The sequence below is a fragment of the Dama dama genome, chromosome 7, assembly GCF_033118175.1.
Source record: "Dama dama isolate Ldn47 chromosome 7, ASM3311817v1, whole genome shotgun sequence".
NCBI lineage: Eukaryota > Metazoa > Chordata > Mammalia > Artiodactyla > Cervidae > Dama > Dama dama.
In genome coordinates this window covers 13,515,241-13,541,715 of record NC_083687.1, presented here as the reverse complement: position 1 = coordinate 13,541,715, position 26,475 = coordinate 13,515,241, and the positions used below count along the sequence as shown (strand labels likewise).

The following is a 26,475-nucleotide window of genomic DNA, read 5'->3' as shown; positions in this document are numbered from 1 at the left end:
TATGTCTCTAGCCATTAAAAGCTAGCTCCCTGGCTGTGGACTCAAAAATATAAATTATGAACTGCTCTTGGGTACAAATTACTCCCATGTGAGCTTGCTGAGCGTGATCCACTTATCTCTAGGGTTGATTGCTAGTTAAATCCTGCCCAAGTAGCTGAAAGCCTGTTTGTTTTATGACAAACAGAAGAAAGGAGCCCTGCTGCAATTCGGGCCTAGGGGAGAACCCTAAGCCAACGTGCTACCTTCTAACGTGTTTGTTCGGGAAATCCTTAAGCTGGCACAGTCTGACGCCTCTCGTCCCCCTTCCCACCAAAGCCATATCCGAGGAGACCCACTTCTGCCGCTCGGGTGTGGAGGGAGGGCAAGCCAAGGGGACAATGAGGTGGATGTCAGCGTGTCATAAGCCAGGGCTGCTTCTCTGCAGAGACAATCAGGAACTCTTCATTTTGGTCTCCCTTTGCAGCTGTTTCCAAGCACCTGCAGTACCAGTGATTTCACAGAATCCTCACGTGTTCCCGGTGAGGGAGGTGGGGCAGGCTTTATCATCACTGAACTGCTGCTGAAGAGACTGAAGCTCCAAGAGGCCACAGGACTCGGCCCAGGTCACACGGTTAATAAGCAGCTGAGCTGAGACTCGAGTCCATGTCTCCTGACGGTGACTCGGACACCCGTGTGCCAGGGAGTCTCCGCAGCCCCTCCCCTCCCCCAGAGGGAGGGCTGGCCTTCCCTCCCAGGACAGGACGACCTCTTTGAGCCCCAGCTCTGCCTTCAGCAGCTGTATGACCTTGGGTGAGTTGTTTGAGAGTCTCTGGGTCTCTTTTCTCCATGTGCAAAATGAGCAGAACAATAATACCAGAGTCATAGGAAGAAATGAGATGCTGCAGCAGGGACCGAACACACTGCCTGGCACAGGGCAGACACCCAGAAGTGTTAGAGGACTTTCCTGGTGGTGGAGTGGTTAAGAATCCGCCTGCCAGTGCAGGGGATGTGGGTTCAATTCCAGGTCCGGGAAGATCTCACATGCTGTGTGCACCACACCTACTGACCCAGGGCTCTAGGGCCCTCAAGCCGCAACTAGTGAGCCCGCCCGCCCGAGAGCCTGTGCTTGGCAAGAAGAGAAGCCACCGCAACAGAGAGGAGCTCGTGCAAAGCCACGAAGACCCAGAAGCAGCCAAAAATAAAATTATTTTTTAAAATGGAAAAAAGAAGGCTATAGCACTTCTTTTTCCCCCCTCCCCTAAAAGTCTTTTCCCCTAAGGCACAACCTAAAGGCAGTTAAGAACCTTGGAGAAGCCTCTGTGCTTCCCTCCCTCCTCTCCTGCGAGCTGTCTCTTTGATAATGCTCCCTCCCATTTGTACGGCTCTTTTAACTTTTCAAAGTGCTTCCCCTACCAGCACCTCTTGAGATCCTCCCTACAACCCTGTAAGATAACAGAACCCGAAATCTTCTTAAAGGGCAACCAAGGTAGGAGAGGAGGATGGGCTGCCCTGAGGCAACGCCTCTGTTAGCTGGTTTCACTCTGGGTTACTGGGAATCCTTAATCTGTGGGTTTCCTTTGCTGCCTTTGGAAGTGGCAGAAAGGGACCTAACAATCTCTGTGAGCTCAGGATTACCCACAGAAGGAAAACAGTGCAGGAGAAAGTGGTTGGGAGTCTGGAATCCCCCCAGGCCATTCAGCCTCCCTGCCCTTCAAGACTTGGGACTGCCGGTTGGAAAGGCAACCCAGGCTAATGAGTAAATTCCAGCTGACTCCCTACCAGTGGGTGAGAGTTGAAAAGGTCAAAGGGCACTGCTCCTGCCTGAGATTCCAGCCTCAGCTCTGCCCCGGGCTATCTGAGAATTTGATATCTGACTATATATGACTCGTTCAAGGCACACCTCGGTTTCCTCATATATAACAAAAAGGCTAGATACATTAGACTGGACTTATAATAGGTATTGTCTTATCTGCCTTTCTGAGAATCTGAAAGGGACTTGCTTGAGGACAGCAGTGAACAATTAAAAAAAAAATTTTTTTTAATCATGAAAGTTCCTAAAACAATTTCAGCATCAACAGAAGAGTATTGTGAACCCATAGATACCCTCTGTACCCTCTGCCCACTTGATGGTTATTTTGTAGAGTTATTTTTTTCAGGTGAAACTTATAAACATTGACGTGCAGAAATCTTAACTGTGTAACACTGAGAAATCGATCTGCCCATGCAAGCTCCACCTCTATCATGACATAGAACCTTTCCACTTTCCTGGAACATTCTCTCATGTCCATCCTGGGCAAATGTGAGTTTAACACAAAGGGTTAGCAAATGCTCTCTTTTTGGGGCTGGCCTGGTCAGAGTCACATCTGTTGTCTTAAACTGTTATTCTGCTTCCTGCTTCTGTTCATTCCTGTCAGCTGTGTGTCCCTGGAGGTCATGGGCTTCTCCTGTCCGCACTCTGTGTCTAGTTCTCCTGTTACAAGGGCTCTACTACCCTGGCTTCAAATGCTTAGAAGCAGTTCTCTTTTCTTTTTCTTATATACTTACTCTTTCTGGGTGTTTCCTTGTGTTCCCCTCCATTTTCATGCCTATGACTGCTTCTCATACCAACTGCTATTTCTCTCCTTTGGAATAGTCTCACGTTTCTGTGTTCCCGTCCATCTTTTCTGAGCTCACTGTCCTTTGGTCTTTTGGTCAAGTCCTGGACACTTGATACTGAGCCGTAATTTCAGGGTCCAGCCCAAGGCACTTGGTCAACAGTGAGTGAGTGAATATACAAAGGGCCACATGGACTGGAAGCACCTGAGTCTAGTAACTATAACGTGGTCCACTAAGGACCGCAACCTGTCAGCCTTGCCATTTTTGGATCACATCTGTCTCTCTGTATCAAGCATACCACTATTTATCTGCCCCTTTGGAAGCTCCAGCATTTGAAAGGAAGGAGGCTGATTTCCTGGCAAAATGTGACCCAAAGGACCATCCTCCTCCCACCGCACCCCCGCCCATTCATTAAAATAAAAAAAAAAAAAAAAAAACAGAGCAAGCTGGGCTATCAGGGATACTTCCTGTTTTCCTCTCTTGAAAGCATCCTGGATAGATGAAACTGAGGGATCAAAGGGACTGTCTGCCTCTGGGGCTTGGGGACTGGCAGGATGGCTTTTAACCCTCTGCTGTCTCCTACTGTGAGTAGCATAGGCAGTTTAGGTCTTCTATTTCCTGGGAAGATTCAACTTCTTGGGGGCAAGGGCCTTGTTATTCATTCATCAAGCATTACTGTACCTACCAAATGTCAAGCTTTGTTTGAGGATCTGGATATTCAGCGATGAATATGACACAGTCCCTGGTTTCTTTCATCTCACAGCAAGGACGTCGAGTGCTAACATGATTAAGCACTTTCTCCATGTCAGGCACTCACTACACGCTTTTCATACATAAACTCACAACAAGTTTATGGGGTATTATTATGACCATTTTACAGATAAGGAAAGCGAGCCTTATGGAGGTTAAATAACCTGGTATGGGCGCATGACTAGCAGATGTCGGGGCTGATGTTAGAGTCCGGTGATTTGACAGTTGAACCCACCTTCTTGGCAGCTACACTATGTCTCACCCAGAGAACCTACCTCCTCTCTGAAACCTGGTAGTTACTCATGGCTAGTAATTTCTGCCAATGCAGTTTATCTCTAGACTTGGTCAGGTGGCTTCTGATGACCAGGATTCTTTGCATTCCACTTACTGTACTGAACTGGAATGAATGTAAGTCAGCCTGTGGCCCCTGAAGCCTGGAAACAAGGCTGAAAAACCAAGAGGCCATGTTTGACCCTGTTTGGGGGGCAAAGAGTATGTCAGGCTCTTACTTGCTCCCCTTCTCCAATTTCTGGAACAGATCAGTTCCCCTAGGGTTTGTTTGTTTGTTTTGGCATGGGGGGTGGTGATGGTGGTGTATTTTCTCCAAAGCCTTGAAAAAAACTTGAGGTGATGTTAGTAATAATAGTGACCAAGTGAACATATACAGAACAATTATTCTAGGTCTTTTGCATCCTTGCAACAATAGATAGTACTATTTTACTTATTTATTACCATTTTCTTTCTGGGGCAGATCAGAGGCTCAGAGTGATTAGTTAACACATCCAAAATCACACAGCTAGGCAGAGCCAGGATTTGATCCTGGGTTTGACCAACTCCAAAACCTACACTTTAATCATTGTGTCCCTGATGCCGAAACTTGGCAGAGGAAGGAAGGAACTCCCTGCTGAGGTTCCTGACAAATCATAAGAGGCAGGTGAGGATACAGAGTAACCTTGAGATCCACTGGGCAGGGATGCCTGGCACAAAAGGATCTTAAAGTGCTTCCGACTCTGCAATTCTATCTCTTTAAGACCCAGAGCTCCCATGCCAAGCCTACACCATGATCCTCAGAGATTTCAGGGGTGGGGAAACTGGATTGAACATGCTGACATACAACAAGCAAAAAAAGACCTCAGCATTTTTGCCTCGCCTGGGTGGCTCCAGCCCTTTTTTTTTTTTTTTTTTTTTTTTCTCCTCTCGCTCTCATTTATTTATTACTATGCTATTCCCTGGCCCCGCTGCTGTGTCAATACTGATAAAAGCAAATCGTCCCACAAACAGGTGCAGCTGAAGCTGCCCCTTGGACAGCTGCCAGGGAATGTGATCGCTCAGCTGGGGTGACCTGCCCCTGCCCAACCCCCTTCTCAGGTTCCAGTCCAGGGCATGTGTCCTTGGGCAGTTAATGTCAGTCTGCGTGTTCAGAGCCTGACATCTCAGTTGGCATCATGGACTCAAGCTGGTGGGTGTGGTGGGGTGGGGTGGGCATATGCAGGACTGAGGGAGCCTCCAAGAGTTATCAGCCTATCTATTTATTTCCTCTTTCTGTTTCTTCCAACAAATTCATCATCTGATAATCCTGTCACCAAGTCCCTCTTGCAACTATTTGAAAATATTTTCTAAGAATATCACTGCCTGATTGTTCTAGGTAAGAAATTTTTTTTTCAGACCTACCCACTTCCAAATTCACACAAACACTTGCAATTTAATGATCCAAAAGACATCTTCTGAGTACCTCCTAAGGCTGAGCTGAGAGGTCACCTAAACAAACATCTTGTGAGCCAACCTTGTTATCCAGAATGCGTTTTGATGCTTCCAAACCATGTGACTTGGACTTGTTTGAAAAAGATTATATTTCATTCCCCCTCCCCCATTCCCGTGTTTTGTCCCTAAGCATCCTTTCCCTACTTCCCTAGGGCACCCGCCTTTCCGGAAATGCCCTCGCCCAGCGGGCAGCCTCCAAATCCAGGGGAGGTAGGACTGGGACAATAAGGCGGTGGCTGGCGGGCCTGGGGCCGGGGGCTGGCTGGGTGCAGGGCAGGGGCTGGAGCCGCCAGGCCGCTGGACAGCCGCAGAGCAGCGCAGGCCGGGGAGGTGGTTGCCATGCAAATAAGGCGGCGCCGTGGAGGTTGGGGGGAGCTCCCCTCACCCAGGGGGCCTCCGGTTGCCAAAACAGACCATTCCCCAGAACAGTCGCCTAGAAACGGGCGCTGTCATAGCAGCCTGTCTAGAGGCCAGCCAGCCGCGCTGCCGGGAGGAGCTGGGTCAGGGGGTTCAGACCTCCGCGGCACCCCCTCCCCATTGAGTCTCTACCTCAGGGAAGGGAGTGGTGGCTTGGGCCTCTCCTTGGAGCTAGGGGAGGGCGTTAATTGGATTGGAACACTCCAGAAACACATCAGCTGCACCTCCCTGGGGGAAACGGGTGGGGGTTGCGGGGTGGGGGGCGGGCGGGGTGGTGGTGGGGGGAGGCTGCAGACTGTCTTTGTGATGACAGGTCTCAGCCTCACCCTCCCAGCTGCCACACCCTGACCTGGTCCGCACCAGCCTCTGCCCACCCAGAGCCTTTCTGGGGCACAATGGCAAGCTCTTCGTGTAGTGGAGGATGTAGGCGTGGGTCAGAGAATCGCCAAAGTGGAATCCAGCCATAATAAAGAGGGGTGCCTGATGCTCTCGGAATTCAGGATGGTGATCTGACCTGCTGTGAAGCAGTCAGATGGGATGCCGGTTCGCTGCTGCTGCAAGGCTGGTACCTTAGCTACTTAGTCCTTCAACACACCCTTTCTCAGCAGGCTTCCCTCATCTGACCCATCCTGTGCTGATATGCCATTCTGAACCTGGGAGCAGTGACTTTCCTATGTCATTTGTCACTAAGAGACCTTCTTGTCACTTAAGTGTGTTTCTTGTCTCTTGTCAACTGAACTATGGTATAAATCTCTAAGGGGGGCTTCCCTGGTGGCTCAGATAGGAAAGGATTCACCTGCAGTGCGGGAGACCTGGGATCAATCCCTGGGTTGGGAAGATCCCCTGGAGGAGGGCATGGCAACCTACTCCAGTATTCTTGCCTGGAGAATCCCATAGACAAAGGAGCTTGGCGGGTTACGGTCCATGGGGTAACAAAGAGTTGGACAGGACTGAGCAACTAAGCGCAGCACAGCACATAAGCTTCTGAAAGGCAGAATCCATGTAATTCTGCAATGCTACACCTTGACTGTGAAGAACAAGATAGATTTTAACAGATCCCTTTGAATTTAAGTGCCAGTGATCTTTATCATCCTGAGAGTCCTCTAAGGTTGCCTTTGCAGTAACTGTTTTAGGTTGCTTTCAGAGAATATTTGTTGTTGATTAGTTGCTCAGTTCTGTCTGACTCTTAGCCAGTATTGGAAAATACTGAATAAGAAAGAAAGAGTCAGTGGTGTCTGACTCTTTGCAACCCCGTGGACTATAGCCCACCAGGCTCCTCTGTCCATGGTGTTTCCTAGGCAGGAATACTGGAGTGGATTGCCTTTCCTTCTCCAGGGGATCTTCCTGACCCAGGGATCAAACCCATGTCTCCTGCAAGTCTCCTACACTGCAGGCAGATTTTTTACTGCTGAGCTACCAGGGAAGCCCATCTTTCCTATGTTTGTGGGTTTTCCCCAGATCATAAATCCCACTTCTCAAAGTAAAGGCCAGAAATGTGTTTTCTTAGACTCCCTTGCAGCTAAGATATAGATGTGTGACCTACGTTCCACCGATCAGATGAAACAATATGAGACTGATTTGGAAGAGGGCAACTGAGGAAGCCGGGACCCAGAAAAGGGGGCGGGAAAGGCACCTGGCCTTTAGAGTAACAGAGGAGATGCTTGGAGATCCACCCAGTTGAAGGGGATGGGTTGTAGAATTCATGCTGATTGACAGCTGCTATGGTAGCTTTGCTGGAAGAGCACCTCTGGATGGTCTGTCATCTCTGAATACTGGACCTTTGTAGCAATCATCCCTTATGGATTCTGTGAGCCTCTTAATCTTTTTAAGTAAGTTCCTTTTCTGTTAAAGTGGATTCTGTGGTTTGCAACTAAGATCTCTGTGACAGATGGTTGGACTGATGGATGAGCAGGTGGGTGGAAGTGTGGGTGAAGGGTGGGTGGGCACCAAAATATTGAGTGATTTTTCTGGGGGAGAAGAGATTATAGGCTATTTTCCTCTCTCTGGTTCTCTTGTTAGTTTCTTCTTCTTCTTTTAAACAATGGAATAATGTTACCAGTATAATAATAAAAAAGCTATCAGAAACCCAGACCTAGGCAAGCTCAAAGTCCAGTGCAGTGCAGGTCAGCACAGTGAACGTGGAAGCCAAGTCTGAACACTGGGTGTTCCAAGCCAGGATGAGCTCTGGAGATGCCATGACTTTGGACTCAGATCCCGCTGTCTCAGCCAGCCTGCCCTGACCACCAGCAAAGGGCCTACTTTCTCTTTCTTCCCCCTTCTGAACCCCACACCAAAGTCTGTGCCCACCACTCAGAGGCATGCACTTGGCTCATCTTGCCTTGTGACATTGTTCCTGTTGTTACCCAACAATCCCATTTTACCATGAGCAAGGATGACAAGCACATTTGTGACTCATCTCATATTGTTCTGCCCTCTCCCCGCTCTGGACTCCCGGCGGCACTGCCTGTCCCTTGGCTGGCAAGTACTACAACCTTGCTCTGCAGCTCTTTTTCACATGGGCACATCCCGTCGCCCAGCACAGACTCAGCTCCGCAGAGGCTGAGACTGCAATTAATGTGATTTTTGCACAGGTTTGCAGGATGAAGGATTTTATGATATGTCTATAGAGGTGAGAATCATATGGTTTCTTTTCACTTTGATGACTTCACCGTAGCAAAATTATAAGCTTTTGCAGACAGAGGCCTTTTCCTTCCTTCCTTCCTTCATTTGTTCATTCATTCAGCACATAGTGAGTAACTATCATGTGCCAGGCACTATGCTTTGTGCTGGAAATTTAATAAGGCATAAATCCTCTTCTTAAGGTGTTCACAATTTAATAGCAAGAAACAGATATATTGGCAAATAAACAGAGAAAAAAGTGATAGAAGAGTTCAGATAGGCAAGTGTGCAAGGTAGAGAAGAGAGTGACCAGTTGAGGACAGAAGGATCTTTTCCATAGGAATAATATCAAGTGCTCTCTCCAGGACAGCTCTGTCCTCAGTACAGTACTTGACCTATGCTCATTCACTTAATCCTTATAATTCAAGGCAAGTGCTATTATTACCCCCATTTTGCAGGTGAGGAAACTAAAGCCTCGAGAGGTTTAATATCTTAGCAGTTTGCATGCTGGTGAGCTGCAGGGCCGATCTGTGCACCTAGGGCTGTCTGCTCTAACAATGAGTGTAACTGTTGTGTTGTGCTGCCCTGAATGAATTCTGGAAAGGGGAGTTAGTAATCACTAAGGTGGCTTTCTACACAGGACAGGGCACGGAGCGGCTCATGCCTGTTCTGCTGTTCTGCTCAGGTGGGACATAGGTGCATAGGAGAATGGTGAAGTGCAGGGATGGCCACTCAGCGACGGGTGAGAACTCACTGCCGCAGTCTTGAACTTCGGCTGTTCCCTTTGTTTCTTGATGGCTAATTGCACTGGTTAATTGCAGTGCTGAAGAGTGGCAACCTAAACAAAATTGTGAGGTTGGCAGAATGGGCTTCTCCTCCTCAGGACTGGGATTAGGGGGACCCCTGGCTTTGGAGTCACAGGGACTTGGGATCCAGTCCCAGCCCTGCAGCTGACTGGCTAAGTGACTTTGAGCAAGTCACTCAACATCTCTGAACCTCACTATTCTTGACTGTTAACTGATGATGATAACCTCGGTGCTGACATAAGATTAAACGAGATAATGCATGTAGATCAGTTTAGAGCTACTGCCTAGCATGTAGCAAGCTGGCCAAAAATGGAATCTAAATTCCAATCCCTTATCTACAGCTCCAAAACCTAAAAAGCTCTGAAAAGGAAACACATTTGGCAACAAAACCTGTCCTGAACCAGTGCAAAGGTAAGTCTTTAGTTGCACCAGGTATCATTTGCATTTTCAGAAAGGGAAGTGCAACTGTACCTAGTATATTGATCCATGATCGATACACTTTATTACAGAAATATCAATGTATTTGAATATAGAATACAGCCCACTTCCTGCTAGAGGCATTACAAAATATGTACTACAGACACCGTGTTGCTTTTCTAAAATTAAAACCTAAAGCCCTGATTTACAGAGCACATCTCACCCCAAAGACACCAGATAGGGGTTTCGGATTGGGCATCAGCTTCCCTCTGAACTGCTCTCTCTACGTCTGATCTACTTCTTAATCCTGGTTGCTCAAATGGTCCTTGGCATCCAGAATCAACCATTTGTTCCAACAAATACATATCCATCCACACACCTTTTGGGCTTCCCACGGGCTTGCCTCCTGCAACCAAGTTTCTTTGCTCCCAATGACGCCTGCACTCTACTCTCTGACAACCCCATAGAATTTAGGGGCTCTTTTCTCCCATACCCTGATAGAGAAGATGGACTTCGGAAACGTGTCCTCCTCTGACCTGCTGTGGCGGTATGGTCTCAGCAAGTTATTACCTGCCCATGAGCTGCAGAATTATTGCTGGAAGTCCCTATTTGTGCTCCAAATATTGTCTGCTGACTGTATAAGCAATGTCTGGGATATAACTGTGCTGCTCTTTTCAACTATACTGAAGCTTTGGTTGTTTTCCTTCTATGAGTTTTCCACAGTTGACTAAAGCCCAAAATAACAACTCTCCTCATGTGCAGGATCACAATAATTTCTGATGGGAAAAAGGAGTCCTCATGTTGGAGCAAGCTGGAAACCCCTGAGCTGGGCTGTCAAGACCGCATGTCATTTCCCCTTTAACAGAGTGGGAGTCATGAGACCTGAGGTCAGGTTCCAGCCCCTCCCCTGGCTGGCTGGCTGATCTTGGGGGCAGCCCATGTGACTTGCAGAGCTTTGGTTTCCTCATCCTGGGGCAGAGATCATAGAAATTATTTGGCAGGATTGACAAGAAGATTAAATGAGATAATGAAAGGGCTTCGAAAGCTGAAGTGTTGCACAAACGTAAGGACTGTTGTCATCTTCTCACACATACTGTCAGCTTCTTAAGGGCAGGGGCATTGTCTTCTGTTTTTATTTTCAGTTCCCTCAGTGACGCTCCCCCCCACCCCCACCCCAGCCTCTATCTCCTGCCCTCAAACCAGGACTATGGAGATGACCTCGTGAAAACACTGAAGTGACTAGCACAGTGGCTTAGCACTTAGAAGTTGTTGAATACATGGCAACTGATCCCTACGTGTGCACTGTTGTACAGACAGGCAGTAGAGGGCCGAGGTTCTGTGCGTGGACCCTGGTTCGAGTCCTCTCTCTGCCACGGGCTGAGTTTGGGCAAGGTTGGCACTTACCTGCCCTGCCGTCCTCACCCCTTACAGGTGGCTGATGAGGACAGCAGCTAGTTCTTGAGGTGGTTGTGAGAACTGAAGAAGTTGAGACTATGCCAAGCCAGGCGCAAATCAAGCCCTTGTCGGCATCAGCTGTTATTATTATTTTACTAATTATATCCCGAGGTGGTGCAAGAAGATCATGAGAAAAAATCTAGCTCCTGGGTTTTGTTTAGAGTTGAAAAGGCCTTCAAAGATGATCAGAAGCTCAGGGCAGGTTCTTATGGTCAGCACAAATCATGTAGCTGTGAATACGCTTGAGCATCGTTCTCCCCAGGTGTGGGCTAGATCCCTAGACCAGACATTGTTGGGTAAAAAGTGTGCAATTTAGCTTTTGGATAAATATCACAACTGTCCAGCACACAGATGTTTCTGTTTGCATTCCTTCCCATCAGAACAAGAGAACCTGCTTCCTCATACCCCAGTGCACCCACATTTTTAAGTGTAAATCTTACTAATTTCTGACTTGCGAATATTTGCAAGATGCACAAAATTCAAAGAGGTACAAAGGGGCATACAGGAGCACACAGGGATTTCCTGTCCAGTGGTTAGGACTTCGTGCTTTCACTGCCACTGGTGACAGTTCGATCCCTGGTCTGGGAAGTAAGATCCTTCAAGTCACGGGTTGAGGCCAAAAAACAAAAACAACCACCTGAGTCGGCTCCCCAGAAACACAAACTTTAATCTCAGCCTCTCTGGTAAGTGGAAAGTGGTGTCTCACTAAATAAATCTCACTATTGTATTTATGTGAAAACAAACTGGAATGTATTGTAGTAGAATGTTGTATTTGAATGAACTTGAAGATAAAACTGGAGACTTCAAAGACATGCTCAAGGGTGGGGTGGAGTGGGGAGCTGCTTCCGGCTCTGCCCCCACCTGTTCTAGGGGAGAAACTTGGTACAACTCTGAGTTAGTCTATAAAATGAAAACCTGAGGATGCCCCCTGCTCCCTTTGATTGTACTGGGGCTTTCCACATCACCCCAGTCACCTGTTTGCAATCCTTCGCACTTGGCCACCACCTTGCTGTCTGACCCTGAGGCAGTCGCCTCTGCCCTGGGCTGCAGTTTTCCCTGAGGGTGGAATGATCTGAGAGAATAGCATTGAAACCTGTATATTGGTGGTTTAGTTGCTAAGTCGTGTCAGACTCTTGCGACCCTGTGGACTGTAGGCTCCTCTGTCCATAGGATTCTCCAGGCAAGAATACTGGAGTGCGTTGCCATTTCCTTCTCCAAACATATATATTACCATATGTGAAATAGATGACCAGTCCAAGTCTGATGCAACCCGGGCACTCAAAGCCGGTGCACTGGGTCAACCCAGAGGGATGAGACAGGGAGGGAGGTGGGAGGGGGGTTCAGGACGGGGGAGGAAACGTGTCCACCCATGGCTGATTCATGTCAATGTATGGCAAAAACCAGCACAATATTGTAATTAGCCTCCAATTAAATAAATTAATTTTCTTTCTTTTTTTTTTTTTAAAAAAAGGAAAGGTTGGTCTAGGCCCCCATTTCAGGTGTAATCTTCCAGGACTGTTCAACTAATTCACACTGAGGTGTAGATGACTGATAACAGCTTGATGTATTACCTCTCCTGTAGGTGGGACAATTTTAAGAGATGTAATTTCTCATCCCCAAAGAATGAATGTGCCTGTTGCAACTTCAGGCACGGTCACAGGTGAGGGGGGAAGCTATCGGGAGGGGAGGGGCACCTCTCCTGGCATTCGTCCAGGGGTCACTGGTTTTGGGCGGGGGCTGCTCCGGCCAGGGCGGGGGTGTCGGCCCTGAGGGGACGGACGTGCCCTTTGCTTTCCCTCCAGAACTCACATCACACTTGTCTCTGTCTGGCACTGGCCAAGAGTAGGATTTTGTCATACAGAAAAACGCTTCATCAGGGAAACCCTCGTGTGTGGCCTGGAAAGCTACCCTATCCCCTGGGGCAGGGGGTGCAGCGGGCAGGGATGGGGGGCGTTTAGCAGCTTGACTTCCAGGTTCGCAGGTCAGTTCTCATCCCCGGGGGAGTGGGCCGTCCATATTCTACCAGAGCAGGCGGTCCCTCCACACCTGGATCCGAGACATCTGCTTTTCGCCCAGGGAGAAAGAAGGTGCCAAACGCTGTCTGGTTTCATTTTCTGTAAGGAGGTTTGGTTTGGCTTCTGAATTTTCAGGGAGGGTGTGAGAGAGGGGGTGGGCCGTAGCCACCGCAAGCCCATCAGAAATAAGAGAAGCGTTTCTCTGAAGTCGAGGCCAGCTGGCTGAGCACAGAGTATAGTGCGTTAGCCCAGCGCATCTGCCTTCCAGTCCCCTCAAGAGTGCCACTGTGTCCCCACCCGCTGTCTGGGGCTCCAGGCAGTGGAAACAGCTTGGGGAGTCAGTCTGTGCTCTAGCCAAGGCTGCGGTAGGTGGGGATGGAAACCAGGGACGCTGGTCAGTGGCCCCACTCTCTTGGCAGCGCCGAGAGGTCTGGACCAGGTCCCCGGGGTGGACGTCCCTCGCTTTCCGTCAAACCCTCACCTCCACATCCCTTCCTCTTCTCTGAGCAGGTCAGTGTCTCAAGCCCTGTTGATGTTTAACCCATGAGCCTCACCGTGGACAACAGAACTCCAGGCCCTCCCTACTTAACTTGGGGTCTGTGACTAGCAGTCCTGGCCTCACTTAGGAGCTGGTTGGAAAGGTAGCATCTCAGGACCCACCCTAGGATACTGAATCCGAATGTGAAGTGTTACAAGATACCAAGATGGCATGTGAGTGTTTGGGAAGCCTTGTTCTAGATGCTGCATGTCCTGAGGAGGCAGGAAGGAGAGAAGGAAGTAGACACTCCCTGGGGTGACCTCCTCTGAGGGGCAGATACCCTCTCAGATCTGTTCAATGAGGGTGGGGGTTGGACCCAGCAAAAGGCTAAGAAAGGCCCTCTAGGAAAACACACAGAAATAGGTAGTTGCCTTTAATGATTTTTGGTTTCAACTTCATTTTTACTAGGCAATTCACTTACAAAGTTAAAATTCTAAGGTGCAGAAGGGTATGACAGACACAGTTTCTTTCCCACACTTATGTCCCAGCCACTTCCCCTCAAAGGTAACCTCTGTTACTAGTCTAGAGATATGAGATATTATGCAATAAAAGCACATGTGCGCGCTTGTGCATGTGTATGTGTGTGTTCTTAATCATCAGATCCTTTTTTAAAAAATTCAAATGGTAGATGACAACAGTGCCTAGACCTTGCTTTCTAAAATTATCTTTAAAAAATTATTTATGTATTTATTTTTATTTTTTGGCCTCACGACGTAGCGTGAGGGATCTTAGTTCCCCTACCAGGTATCTAGCCCTCATGCCCTGCCTTGGAATCATGGAGTCTTAACCAATGGACTGCCAAGGAAGTCCCAGTATATCTTTAAAAAATTTTTTTAATCTTTTAAAAGAATTTTGGCCGCTCCATCTGGCTTGCAGGATCTCAGTTCCCTAACCAGGGATTGAATCTGGCCAAGGCATTGAAAATGCTGAATCCTAACCACTAGACCACCAGTGAATTCCCGTACTTAATATATTTTGGAGCTCATTCTATATCCATATGTAAAGAACATCCTAGATTATATTTCAGCTGAATATTATTCTACTCTAAGGATACGTGCTAAGTCGCTTTAGTTGTGTCCAACTCTTTGCAACCCTATGAACTATAAGCCCACCAGGCTTCTCAGTCCATGGGGGTTCTCCAGGCAAGAATATTGGAATGGGTTGCCATACCCTCCTCCAGGGGATCTTCCCGATCCAGGGACCGAAACCATGTCTCTTACTTCTCCTGTACTGGCAGGCAGGTTCTTTTATCACTTGAACCTTCGTTTATATTGCCATGCCCCACTGATGTACTTTGAACACTTTTGTTTTAATGTAGCTTAATCTTAGAGTCTTAGAACCTGGGAGGTTATTCAGTCCTAGCTTAGAAATTCTTTCATAGAATCCTACTCCACTTCTAAGATAGGTCAGTGTTGCCTCCTCTGGGCAGCTCCACTTCCTTCTCCCATCATCCTGGCACGTACCTTTGCCAGAACTCTAATCACGTGATATTATTAAGGGAAAGGCATAACATTTTCCTTTTGTATTCTCTCACCCTGTGTTCCAACAGAGTAGGTACTCAATGGATGTGAATGAAATTGAACTGATCATCCCTGATAGGGAAACCCTCCACATTCTGCTTCTTGAATACCTCTAGTGACAGAGATCTCACTTCCTCAAAAGTACATTCTGCCTTTGAGAGACTGTATCAGAAGCAAAGTACGTTTCTTCTGTTAATAATACAACACAGAAATGTAATGGTTCTTCCAGATATATTTAAGATCTTTCTCCAAACCACTCACTTTCTCTGTGGGTCCTGCTTCCAAACCCTTCTCCTTCCAATAATTTCTTCCATACATTTTTGGGCTTATAACCCTTAAAAAAATGATGTGTGATCACTACCCACTTATTAGAATTTGTTGTTATTTAGTCATTAAGTGTGTCCAACTCTTTTGCGACCCCATGGATTATAGCCCTCCAGGCTCTTCTGTCCATGGAATTTCCCAGGCAAGAACACTGGAGTGGGTTGCCATTTATTTCTTCAGGAGATCTTCCCAACCCAGGGATCAAACCTGAGTCTCCTGCTTTGGCAGGCAGATTCTTTACCACTGAGCCACCGGGGAAGCCTATGATAGAGTGTGTATCTAACTCTTTGTGAATCTTTGGACTGTAGCCCACCAGGCTCCTCTGTCCATGGGGTAGAATACTACTCAACAAAAAGACTAAATTAAAAAGCAAATAGATTGACATACTTAACAACAATGATGAACCTCAGAATAATTATACTGAGTAAAATAAGCTAGATGAAAAATAACAAGCGTGAGTGCTAGGTGATTTCATTTATTTAAAATTCTAAAAAATGCAAACTGATAGTGATAGAAAGCACCTTAGTGGTTGCTCGGGGATGTAGAGGTGGGGAGGAGCAAGAGGAAGGATTATGAAGGGCACAAGGAAACTCTGTGTAGTGATGGTTATGTTTACTTGATTCTAGTGATGGTTTATACACCTGTCAAAATTATCAGATTGTATATTTTAAACATGTGCAGTTTATTGTAATTCAATGATACCGCGAGAACGCTGTTTAAAAAAAAAAGCCTAAGGAATCCCCCGGTGGTCCAGTGGTTTGGACTTGATGCTTTCACTGCAGTGACCTGCTTCAGTCCCTGGCTGAGACACTAAGATTCCATGAGCCCTGTAGTGCAACTGAAAATTAATGTCTGGAATTGGCCACATCCCCTCATTGACACTGATTGATGTGGTGCACAGTAGGACAGCTAGCTCCTTTGATTTTGTCACTATATTCTGTTGATGAAACCCAAGTTTATGTGAGTTTTTTTTTTTTTCAAATTTTTAAAATTTATGGCTGCACTGGGTCTTCATTGCTGGGTGGGGGCTCTCTCTAGTTTGGGTACTTAGTTTTTTCATTGTGGTGGCTTCTCTTATTGCAGAGCATGGGCTCTAGGTCTCGCAGGCTTCAGCAGTTGCAGCACTCAGACTCAGCAGCTGTACAGTATGGGCCCAGTAGCTGTGATCCACAGCCTTTGTTGCCCCTCGGCATGTGGAATCTTCCCGGACCAGGGATCGAACCCATGTTCTCTACATTGACAGGTGGATTCTTAACCACTGGACCACCAGGGAAGTCCATATGTGAGTTTTAGGAGTGCTATCACTGTCCTTTAAGTTCAGCAAAACTTATAAGACATTGACATCATCAATGCTGACAAGCCAACTCTCTTCCAATTTTTTAAATTAATTTATTTTTTAATGAAGATAATAGCTTTACAGAATTTTGCTGTTTCTGTCAAACCTCAGCATGAATCAGCCATACATATATCCCCTCCCTTTTGAACCTCCCTCCCGTCTCCCTCCCCGTACCACCCCTCTAGGTTTTTACAGAGCCCCTGTTTGAGTTTCCTGAGCCATCAGCAAATTCCCGTTGGCTATCTATTTTACATGTGGTCTCCTCCAATTTTAATGTGAATTGTGTCAATTATCCCATTTGATGTTCATTTCATTTTTTTTTCTAATAGAACAAGAGATGGCATGGAACAGTAGAAAGTATAATATGGACTTTGGGGTCAGATTCCTTTGACGAGATGTTCAGGGTGGATATGTTACTGAGCTTCTCTGAGACTCAGTGTCCTTATTTGTAAAGTGAGTCAACATTTGTGATCTCGCAGAGGTGTGACGATCAAAGGACACCTCTGAAGGAAATGAACTTAGTACTTGGTCCATCAGGGCACTCAGTGAAGAGAAGCTAATTTTATAGCTTTGAGATAGCAGGAAAGCGGGCAGCGCACAACCTTCAAAAGAATGAAAACAGTCATTGAAGATAGGGCAAAAACTGACTAGAACAGACTAGGTTCAAATGGCAGAAGATTCGCCTCTCAGTAGACATTGAGCATCATACACTCATTGTAATACATTAGCTAAATCACACCCCCCCAGGTGCCGGGACAGTTCCCAGGTGGGCCGTAAAAGACCAAAAAGTGAGCGGTGGTCCAATTCCTGGAAATACTTGCCCCTTCCCCAAAACAGTTGGAATAACCTTTCTACTCATTATCCCATGATATTACCCAGCCCATAAAAATGAACCACCCCATATTTCAGGGCTTCTCACCTTCTGAGATGGCTCACACTCTCTCTGTAGAGCGTGCATCTCCAAGAGCCACTCTCGCCTTTTGGGACAGATGGTGCTCTGCCTATGGAAAGTGTAGCTCCCTAAATAAACCTACTTCTTATGTGTCACTGACTTTCACTGAATTCCTTCTGCACTGAGACAGAAAGAACCTGAGCTTTGTTAAGTCCTGAGGCCAGGTGAGCAGTTTTAGCTGGCAGATTGTGGGTTCGAGGCCTGTTATAGCTTCATCACCCTGCCCATCACAGTATTTTAAAATTTTCATTCTCTGTGTGTCAGACTTCTCACCTTTGTAACATCTCAGTATCCAATTAGCTGACCTACACACCTTTAAGGGCCTTCCAGGAGGCACTAGTGATGAAGAACCCACCTGCCAATGCAGGAGACGTAAGAGATGTGGGTTCAATCCCTGGCTCAGAAAGATCCCCCGGAGGAGGGTATGGCAACCCACTCCAGTATTCTTGCCTGGAGAATCCCATGGGCAGAGGAACCTGGTGGGCTACAGTCCATAGCGTCACTAAGAGTTGGACAGGACTGAAGCGACTTAGCATGCACACACCTTTATCAGACTTTTAAATATGAACATTGAAATGGGCCAGGTCAAAACCAGCCTCATGACATACCACCACTGAGTTTCTCCAGACTGATCTGCACTCCTTGGGTTGGAAGTGATGAGGGTAGCCCTACATTTTAAAGTGTGGTGGCTAATATGCTGGCTGATGTAGGAACTGTTAGAGGAGCGTGGCATGAGAGTCAAAGCAGAGCAGCATAAAATAGAATCGCAGCTACTCAAAAATCAAATGTAGAATTATCATAAAATCTAACAATCCCACTTTTGGGCATATACCTGAACGAATTGAAAGCAGGGAATAACAGATGTATGTACGTCCAAGTTCGTAGCCAAAAATCACAGTAGCCAAAAGGTGGGAGAAGCCCAAGTGTCTACTGACAGATGAATGGATAAGGAAAAGATGGCCTAAACCTATAGTGGAATATTATTAAGTCATAGAAAGAATGAAGTTCTGCATGCTACAACATGGATGAACCATAAAGACATGCTAAGTGACATAAGCCAGACATAAGAGGAAGACATTATATGGTTCTACTTATATGGGGTCTGTGGAGCAGTCAAATTCATAGAGATAGAAAGTAAAATGGTTGGTTGGTAGGGGCTGAGGAGAGAGGAAGAAGAAGTTATCATCTAATGGGTACCATTCGAGTTGAGAAAATGAGAGAGTTCTGGAGACTGATGGTTGCACAACAATATGAAAGTACTTAATGCTACAGAACTGTGTATCTGGAAGTGGTTAAAACAGTAAATTTTATGTTACATTTATTTTTCCACCTTTTTTCTTGTTATTTATTTTCTTTCTCATTTTTGGCCATGCAGTGAGGCATGTGGGATCTTAGTTCCCCAACCAGGGACCAAACCCGCACTCCACACAGTGGAAGCTCAAAGTCTTAACCACTAGATCACCAGGGAAGTCCTTATTTTACCACAATTTAAAAACAAAGTGGAGTAGCAGGCTGTTCAGTGGTAGGGAAAGCCTGGCCCATGAGCTGGAGAGACAGCAGAGTTGGGATGAGCAGGAGTGGGGGTTGGCCTGGCCAGAACTGGGAGGAGATGGGAGAGGAGGTCAGCATGCCGTAGTGAATCCTGAAGTCCAGCTGAGGAACTGGGACTTGAGATCCTCACTGAGTCACTCCTTGGAGTCAAACCTTTGCCTCCTGGTTAAAATGAACACTTTCCTGGGGGTGAGTTAACCCAGGGACTCTACAGGGGCACATCAAGTTAATGCAGACGGGTTTGCAAGCCAGCCACTAGTGGTGGGTTTATGGTCAGAGTGGGGACAGGTTGTGCAGTCCTCTCGATGGGCAAGTCTTGAGCAGAAAGACACCCCCTCATTGTCCAGGACTGTCATAGCTGTGGGCTTATATTGCAATCCCTCCATTCAGGGTAGGAGGAATGTGCTGTTAACTGTTCTGTGCCTCAGTTTCCTCATCTGTAAACTGGAGACAATGTAACCTCGTGGGTCAGGAATAAAAAGAAAAAAGGTCCATGTGAAGAGTCTGCCACTTTCATTTTCTCCTTCCAAGGAAGAAGGCTGGCCTGTTGGCATGCTATTTCAGAGGAGGGGAGACAGGGCACAGCCCAGAGTGGGTCAAATTTCTTTAAATAAGTAAGAATGGGGCTTCCCTGGTGGCTCAGATGGTAAACAATCTGACTGCAATGAAGGAGACCTGGGTTCTATCCCTCGTTCGGTAAGATCCCCCTGGGGAGGCAATGGCTACCCACTCCAGTATTCTTGCCTGGAGACTCCCATGGACAGAGGAACCTGGCCGACTACAGTCCGTGGGGCCATTCATCAATAAGTAAGAATGAAGGGGGAGGGAGGAAGTAGAGACTCACAGAACCATTCCTCGTTTGGGCCTGTGGGAAGAGAGAGGCAGAGGTGATGGGCTCAGGAGTGGCACTTGGGGAGATAAGAAGACCCCTGTTTCGTAGATATACTTTCCCCATGGTGCATGTGCTTCCTCGGGAGGTTTTCAGAAAAGACCTATTGTGCTAATTTTTAAGCTGTCTTGGAATTCTGAGCTTCTTTTAAAACATTTTATTTTAAAAATTTAATTTAATTAAAAAAATTTGAGGGGCCACACTGTGTAGCATGCAGAGTCTTAGTTCCCTGACTGGGGATAGAACCTGGGCCCCCTACATTGGGATCACAGAGTCTTAACCCCTGAACCACCAAGGAAGCCCCTCTGAGCTTCTTTTGAACACTGTTCTAGGACTTGAGGTGACTCATTATATCTGGTTTACATTTGCAAAACACCCAGTGCATTGTAGGGGGTTCCACAAATGCTCCCAGTTATTTGGGGAGAAGACAGACCTGAGAGTTGAAGAGACAAGGGCTGGGTATTTTCAAAGAGCAGAACACTTCCTGAGATTCCAGGCCACTAGGTGAGGTCAAAGGAATGGTAGGCCCCCAAACCCTCCCTCCTCTTTAGAGCTGCACTGACCAGTATGGCGGCTACCTGTCACATGTGGTATTTAAATTTAAATTTCAAAAAAAGTTAAAAGAACTCAGTTCCTAAGTCAAGCCCAAGAGGCATTCAATAGCCACACACAGCTAGTGGCTACCACTCTGGCCCATGCGGCAGAGAGTACTTTCAACAGCACGGACTTTTCCATTCAGCCAGCTGCTCTAGAAAGATGAGGGAAAAGCCCAAGTGTAGGTTGATCTGTTTGTTTATACCCTGACTGGTTCCTAAAAGGATCTGAAGCAGCTGAGGACGGCCCGTGGCCCTGAGCCTAGTGCCCTCTGGCTGGAGTTGGGAAGGCTGGCGTGTGGGCTGAACTGGGTCACGAGTGGAGTAGCAAAGAGAAGAGGCCCCCGTGGGCTGAGCTCCGGGGCCCAGATCGGAAGTGGGAGGGAAGGCGGAGGTGGGGATGTTGTGGGAGTGAATGTCAAAGGACAAGGCCGTGAGCAGTCAGATGTTGAGCAATGCGAGAGCGAGGGGAAAGATCTCTGTTCCTCTTAGCAATATATGGTTATCTCACTTGTTTAATCAAGGAGTCCCCGATGCCCTTCTGTTCTCAGATGCAAATTCCAAATTCCAGCTAATCAGAGGCAATTACAGGATATGGCTGGCTGGGTGCAAGTTCTGACTGGCAGTACGCTGGGTAGGATGCCTGAATTCGTGCTCACCGCCCGGCTGTTGTGTTGGAGCAGCAGTCCCAGAGACGGCAGGGCCTGGAGACATCCTTCTCGGGGTGATGTGAGTGGAAGGTTCTCGCAGAAGGGGGCAAGGCCCTGAGTGTTTTCCTGTGGCACTTTCAAAGCAAAGACACTCTTTAGGGGGATGGATTCTTTTTGAGGGCAAATCAAGAGCTCAAGAAAAAAAAAATGTTTGCTCGATTTGACTTTTGTGTTAAACTCATTTCTTGGGATTAAGACAAGCCAAACATATATTAAGATGATTTTAATTTAAGCTTTGTTGGAAAGTTCAAAGACATCACAGGGCGAGATGGGGTGCCAAGGCAAGCAGCTTCTTACTGCTTAATTTGAGATAATATATTCCCATAGATTTAATTTTTACTTTTATTTTGAGGTGTAACAGACTTACAGCAAAAAGCGCTCATCTTTAATGTAGAGCTTGGTGAAATTTCTGCATATGTATGTACCTGTGTAGCCTCCACCCAGAATAAGATTCAGAACATTTCCAGTACCCTAGAGAGTTCTCTCACACTTCCTCCTGGTCAATTCCCCTTCCCAGAGGTAATTTCTATTCTGATTTCTACAGTGGTCAGTTTAGCCTGTTCTTTATTTATTTATTTATTATTTTGGGTTGCACTGGGGCTTTGTTGCTGCGCTCGGGCTTTCTCTAGTTGCGGCTAGCAGGGGATACTCTTGGTTTCAGAGCACAGGCTCTAGGCACACGGGCTTCAGTAGTGTCAGCACACAGGCTCCGTAGTTGTGGCTCTCGGGCTTGGTTGCTCCTCGGCATGTGGAGTCTTCCCAGACCAGGGATGGAAACTCATGTCTCTCATATTGGCAGGCAGATTCTTATCTACAGCCCCACAAGGGAAGTCCTAGTCTGTTCCTGAACTTCATACAAATGGGGTCATATAGTACATATGGTCCATGTCTGGCTTCTTTCACTCATAAGTCCATGAACTTTTTAAGGAAAATTTTATGAATACAGATCCACAATCCTTTGTCTAACACCACTGGGGCCTGATAGGTTTCGGAAATGCGGGATTTTTCATAGTTTAGAAAGGTGGCTTGATGAGATCACTTACACTGTATATATTATAAAATGTCCCCAGCAGGGTCTAAGGCAGCACTGGGTAAGCATACAAACATTTCTGAGCAAAGTCTATGAATATTCACACACTAAGTAGTGTAAATAAAGGCTGTAAATAGCCCCCCACCTCCGTTGAGGTTGGTTTTTCAGCCAAAGAAGTTCACATCGGGTCAGGCTTTGCAGTCAAATGCCTTATGATAAAACGTTTTCAGAGGTTTGGGGTTTTTGAACAGAAAAAAAGAATAGTGAACCTGTTAGTTCCCGGTGAGCCATCGGCTCTGTGGGAGGCAAGCACCCAGTTCCAGGGCTGATAGAAGGTTACAGAAAGCAGCCTCCCCCAGCCCCCTGGAAGTGTGCACCAAGTCGGGCCCATCAGGAGCAGACTTTCTTGGCTAGGGCTGTTGGAGTGTCCAGACATGAGCTTCCGACGCTGAAGAAGCATGTTTCTTGGGTATTTTTCTGAGATCTCTGCCTTTGCTTAGATTTTCAAAAGAAATCTACACAAATAAGGCTTACAGCTCAGTTAGAGGGTGCCCTTGAGGGTCAAAGTGGTGCTTAGTTAGAGCTCCTCTGCTTGGAGCTGGCTGTCTAACAGACTGCATCTCTGATGACAGGCTCTCAGTGACTATCAGGTGAGGCGTGAGAGGGCGCAAACATACACAGAGGTTGAGGTGCGGAGAAGGAGGGGGAAGGAGGAGAATTTAGGGTTGGAGTTAGGGATGAGTGTGAGGGGAGCCAAGAAGAAAATACACACAGGATCCTTCCCGTCCCCTGCGTATACTGTGTGGGTCTGAGCCCAGGAGAGTTTCTCCCTGGGGTTGGGGGTTATGTCTTGAGTTTAGGAGCCTACATGGAACATGTACTTTCTGTCCAGGGCTGAGGATGCAAAGACGAGTAAGAACTTCTCCCTGCCTGTAAGCCTGTGGGAGCTACATTGTACCCCTCTGAGGGCTTCCCCATTCCTCCCCTCTCCACCACTAAAGGAAACACACACACATACCCTAGGAGTGACCTCACAATGCAGGCCTCAGGCTCTAAACCTTTTGGGCTTTCCCCTACCCTCCTATCAGGACGCTCGAGTCCTAGGTCCCATGTTGATAAAGACCAATCGAAAGGAAGGAAGGCTTTCTTGGCTGACAGTGGCGTGCAGCCACTAAGGTGATGTGTTGCTCAGAGGTGTGGAGTGGCATTGCTGGCGTTTTAGTTCCTTTCCAATATCCCCCACTTTTTTTTTGGCCATGCCATGTGGCATGGGGGATCTTAGTTCCCTGGCTGGGGCCTGAACCTGTGCCCCCCACAGTGGAAGCTGAGAGTTGTAACCACTGGACCACCAGGGAAGTCCCATCTCCCCCACCACTTAGTTGTGCGACCTTGGACCAGTGCTCTGCCCTGAGTCTCAACTTCTTCATTTGTAGAATGACTCACTAGGTCTCCTACTCCCTACTTTACAGGATGTTGTGAGGATTAAAGGGAATAGTATGGAGGAAGTTGTCAGTGGCCAGGCTTGCACAGGTCTGGATTATGCTCACAACGTGTGTACTGTGTTCCCCCTCTCACAGGCAGCCCGCACTCAGCACCTTAAGTAGCAGTATGTTAGGGGTTGTCATTCTACCTGCTAGGCACCCAGGGGTGCTCCGGGGCTGTATGGCCTCATGGGTGACCCACTAACGTGTTCTCTGCACCCCTAAATGTGGTTTTACTCTCTGGTTGCAATAGTTCTTTGGAAAATAGTTGCTTGTTAATATGTTGATAATAGCCCAAGAAAAGTTATTTTTCATTATAGTCCCCAAGGCTCAATGCCTACAAGTGCTTTAGCTTAAGCTAAAGATTTACAGGGACTTCCCTGGTGGTCCAGTGGCTAAGACTCTGTGCTGCCAATGCAGGGGGCCCGGGGTTCAATCCCTGGTCAGGGAACTAGATCCAGCATGCCACAATTAAGATCCAGGGCAGTCAAATAAATAAATATTTTAAATAAATAAATAAGATTTTCAGATCCCACCCTCATCCTCTCAGATGCCCACTGTTGTGGGAGTGGGTTAAAACCCTTCCCCTCCATATAAGGGCTGGATGAGGAGCTCAGGCAAGAGCCACCAGCACCCTAAAACCTGAGAGTTAGAAATGGTCTTTCCCATGGACAACAGTCCTGCTTTTTGGAATGTTTCTTTACAACAAAGTGGGAAAGTACAAAGATGGTCATCACAGAGTTATTCTTAATAGCAGTTGACAGCAACCATAATGCCCACCCCGTGACAGATGCTGGGATAAATGATGGTGTCCACGCGAAGCTGGCTTCCGTGTAGCCACGACGAAGAATGTCACGGAACAGTACTTCTTACCTGAGGCTCCACAGACCCGAGCCCCAGGAGGATCCCTCAAGGGACTTCACAGTGAAATATGTCTAAGAAACGCCAGTCTCCTCCTGATGATTCAGAATACACATTAGTAAATTAAAGACTCTTGAAAAGTCCTCCAGGAAAGAAGCCCATTTAAACTGGCGTGAGCCAGTGCGTCCCAAACAGTCAGGGAAAGACACACCTATGAAAAGCAAAATGGCCATGGTGCTCTGTGAGACCAGTTTGGGGAACGCTGGTTATAGCAGACTCGCATGGGAAGAGCTGGCTGAAAAATGCAGGTTCTGAGAGTTTCTGCAGGATGATTCAATCTCACAAACCAACTGATGGTCTATATACAGATAGAAAAAGTCTAGCTGGACACATCCCAGAAAGGCAAGGGTGGTTGGGGTGGCGAGATTATTGGTGATTTCAATCTTCATCTGTTCATTGATTTGGGTTTTCTAAACTGCCTTTCTTTGCTGTGTGTAGTTTTTATAATGAGTTACAAAAGAAAAAAAAAAAAAATTGTTAAGAAGACGGAGTGATGGCTGAAGGCCCGTGCAGGGCGCTGCCCCACCTGGAGGAGCTGAGCGTCCAGCTTGGCTGGCGGCTGGCGGCGAGGCCAGGTCCTTATTTAGGCAGAGCCACCGAACTCGCATTCCAGCGGGGATTCTTCCCGGTGCATTCCTCCTCCAGCACCGCGCGTCCAGCTGCAGCCCGGCTCCTCCCTCCCAGGGCCTCCCTCGCCTTTGGTAGCCGCCGCCGCCGCCGGCCCGGGCCAGGCCAAACATCTGGACCTCATTAGGAGCCGCCGGCACCAAAGCCCGCACATCTGGCCGCCGCGCGGCGGAGTGCGCGTCAGGGCAGCAGAGGGGAAGGGGCACGTCAGGACAGGGCCGCCCGGAGCGCATCTGGACGTGGGAAGGTGGTGGGCGGCTGGCCGCAGACAGTACAGTACACTGCGGGCTGGTGGCCCGCGCCCCGCCCCGCCCCCGCCGGGCCAAGACGCTCCTTTCGGCGCTGGTAGAGCCAGGGGGCCCCTGTGACCTCCCAGACTGAGCCGGACAGGCCTAGAGGAGAGGCGGGGGCTCTAATCCAGGCAGGGTGCTCTCGTGCTCTCGCCCTTGGGCGGCCTGGGGCTGGGTTCCCCAGGGGAGCTTGCCAGGGCAGCTTCAGACCCTACTGCAAAGCAGAAATGGATAGGAATGGGGACTGCCTAGGCTCTCAGTGGCTGAGCCTTGGGGTCGCAGGTCCGGAGGCAGGGTCTTCTACATCAGGACTGTATGAGAAGGGAGGTGGGTGTAAGGAGACAAGATGGAAACATCATCCCCATTGCCTTGTCCAGGACACGCCCAGGTACCTGGCTCTGCCCCTGTGTGCCATTATTTGCCCCTTTGGGGCCGGCTCAGCCAAGTCTTGAGCAGCCTTGCTGGTTCTTTCCTTGAGACAGAGGCAGAGACTCCTGGTGTCCTTTCCAAAACAAGGCAGAGATCAAAGAAAACAGCCAGTCAATGAAACAGAAGATCTACCAGCTCAGTTGTTAACTCCTCCCCTTTGTCCTAGGGCCCCAGATCTTGGCTCCCACCTGGACAGTCCCTTCGCCCCAGGAACCCCCAAATTCTCCTTCTGCTCTCCCTGTCTCCGCCGCCTCTCACCCACCAGCCCCTGCCCACCGCAGAGAGTGGCTTACCCACGGGTCCGCATGCCCGCACGAGTACCCTCGGAGGAATCCTCAGAAAGCCCTGGTGGGTGCCAGTTGTAGGAGTGGAAGCCAAGGAGTACAGCAGAAAGTTCAAGGGCTTCAAACCCAACGACACGGTCCCAGATCCTGCTGACTAACCCCTCTGAGCGCTGGTTTTTTTTTTTT

General features: G+C 47.9%; 1 long non-coding RNA gene and 1 other non-coding gene across 2 annotated transcripts in view; both read left to right on the top strand.

Annotated features, from left to right (window-relative positions):
* Window positions 1–593: 593 nt before the first annotated feature.
* Window positions 594–26,475, top strand: part of LOC133059462 (uncharacterized) — a 62,124-nt gene continuing 36,242 nt past the window's right edge. Inside the window, exon 1 of the long non-coding RNA XR_009693566.1 lies at window positions 594–789. This is a non-coding gene — a long non-coding RNA (uncharacterized LOC133059462). The remainder of the gene's footprint in view (window positions 790–26,475) is intronic.
* On the top strand, window positions 24,116–24,189 carry TRNAG-GCC (transfer RNA glycine (anticodon GCC)). The gene has a single exon. It is a non-coding gene; the product is annotated as a tRNA-Gly (tRNA).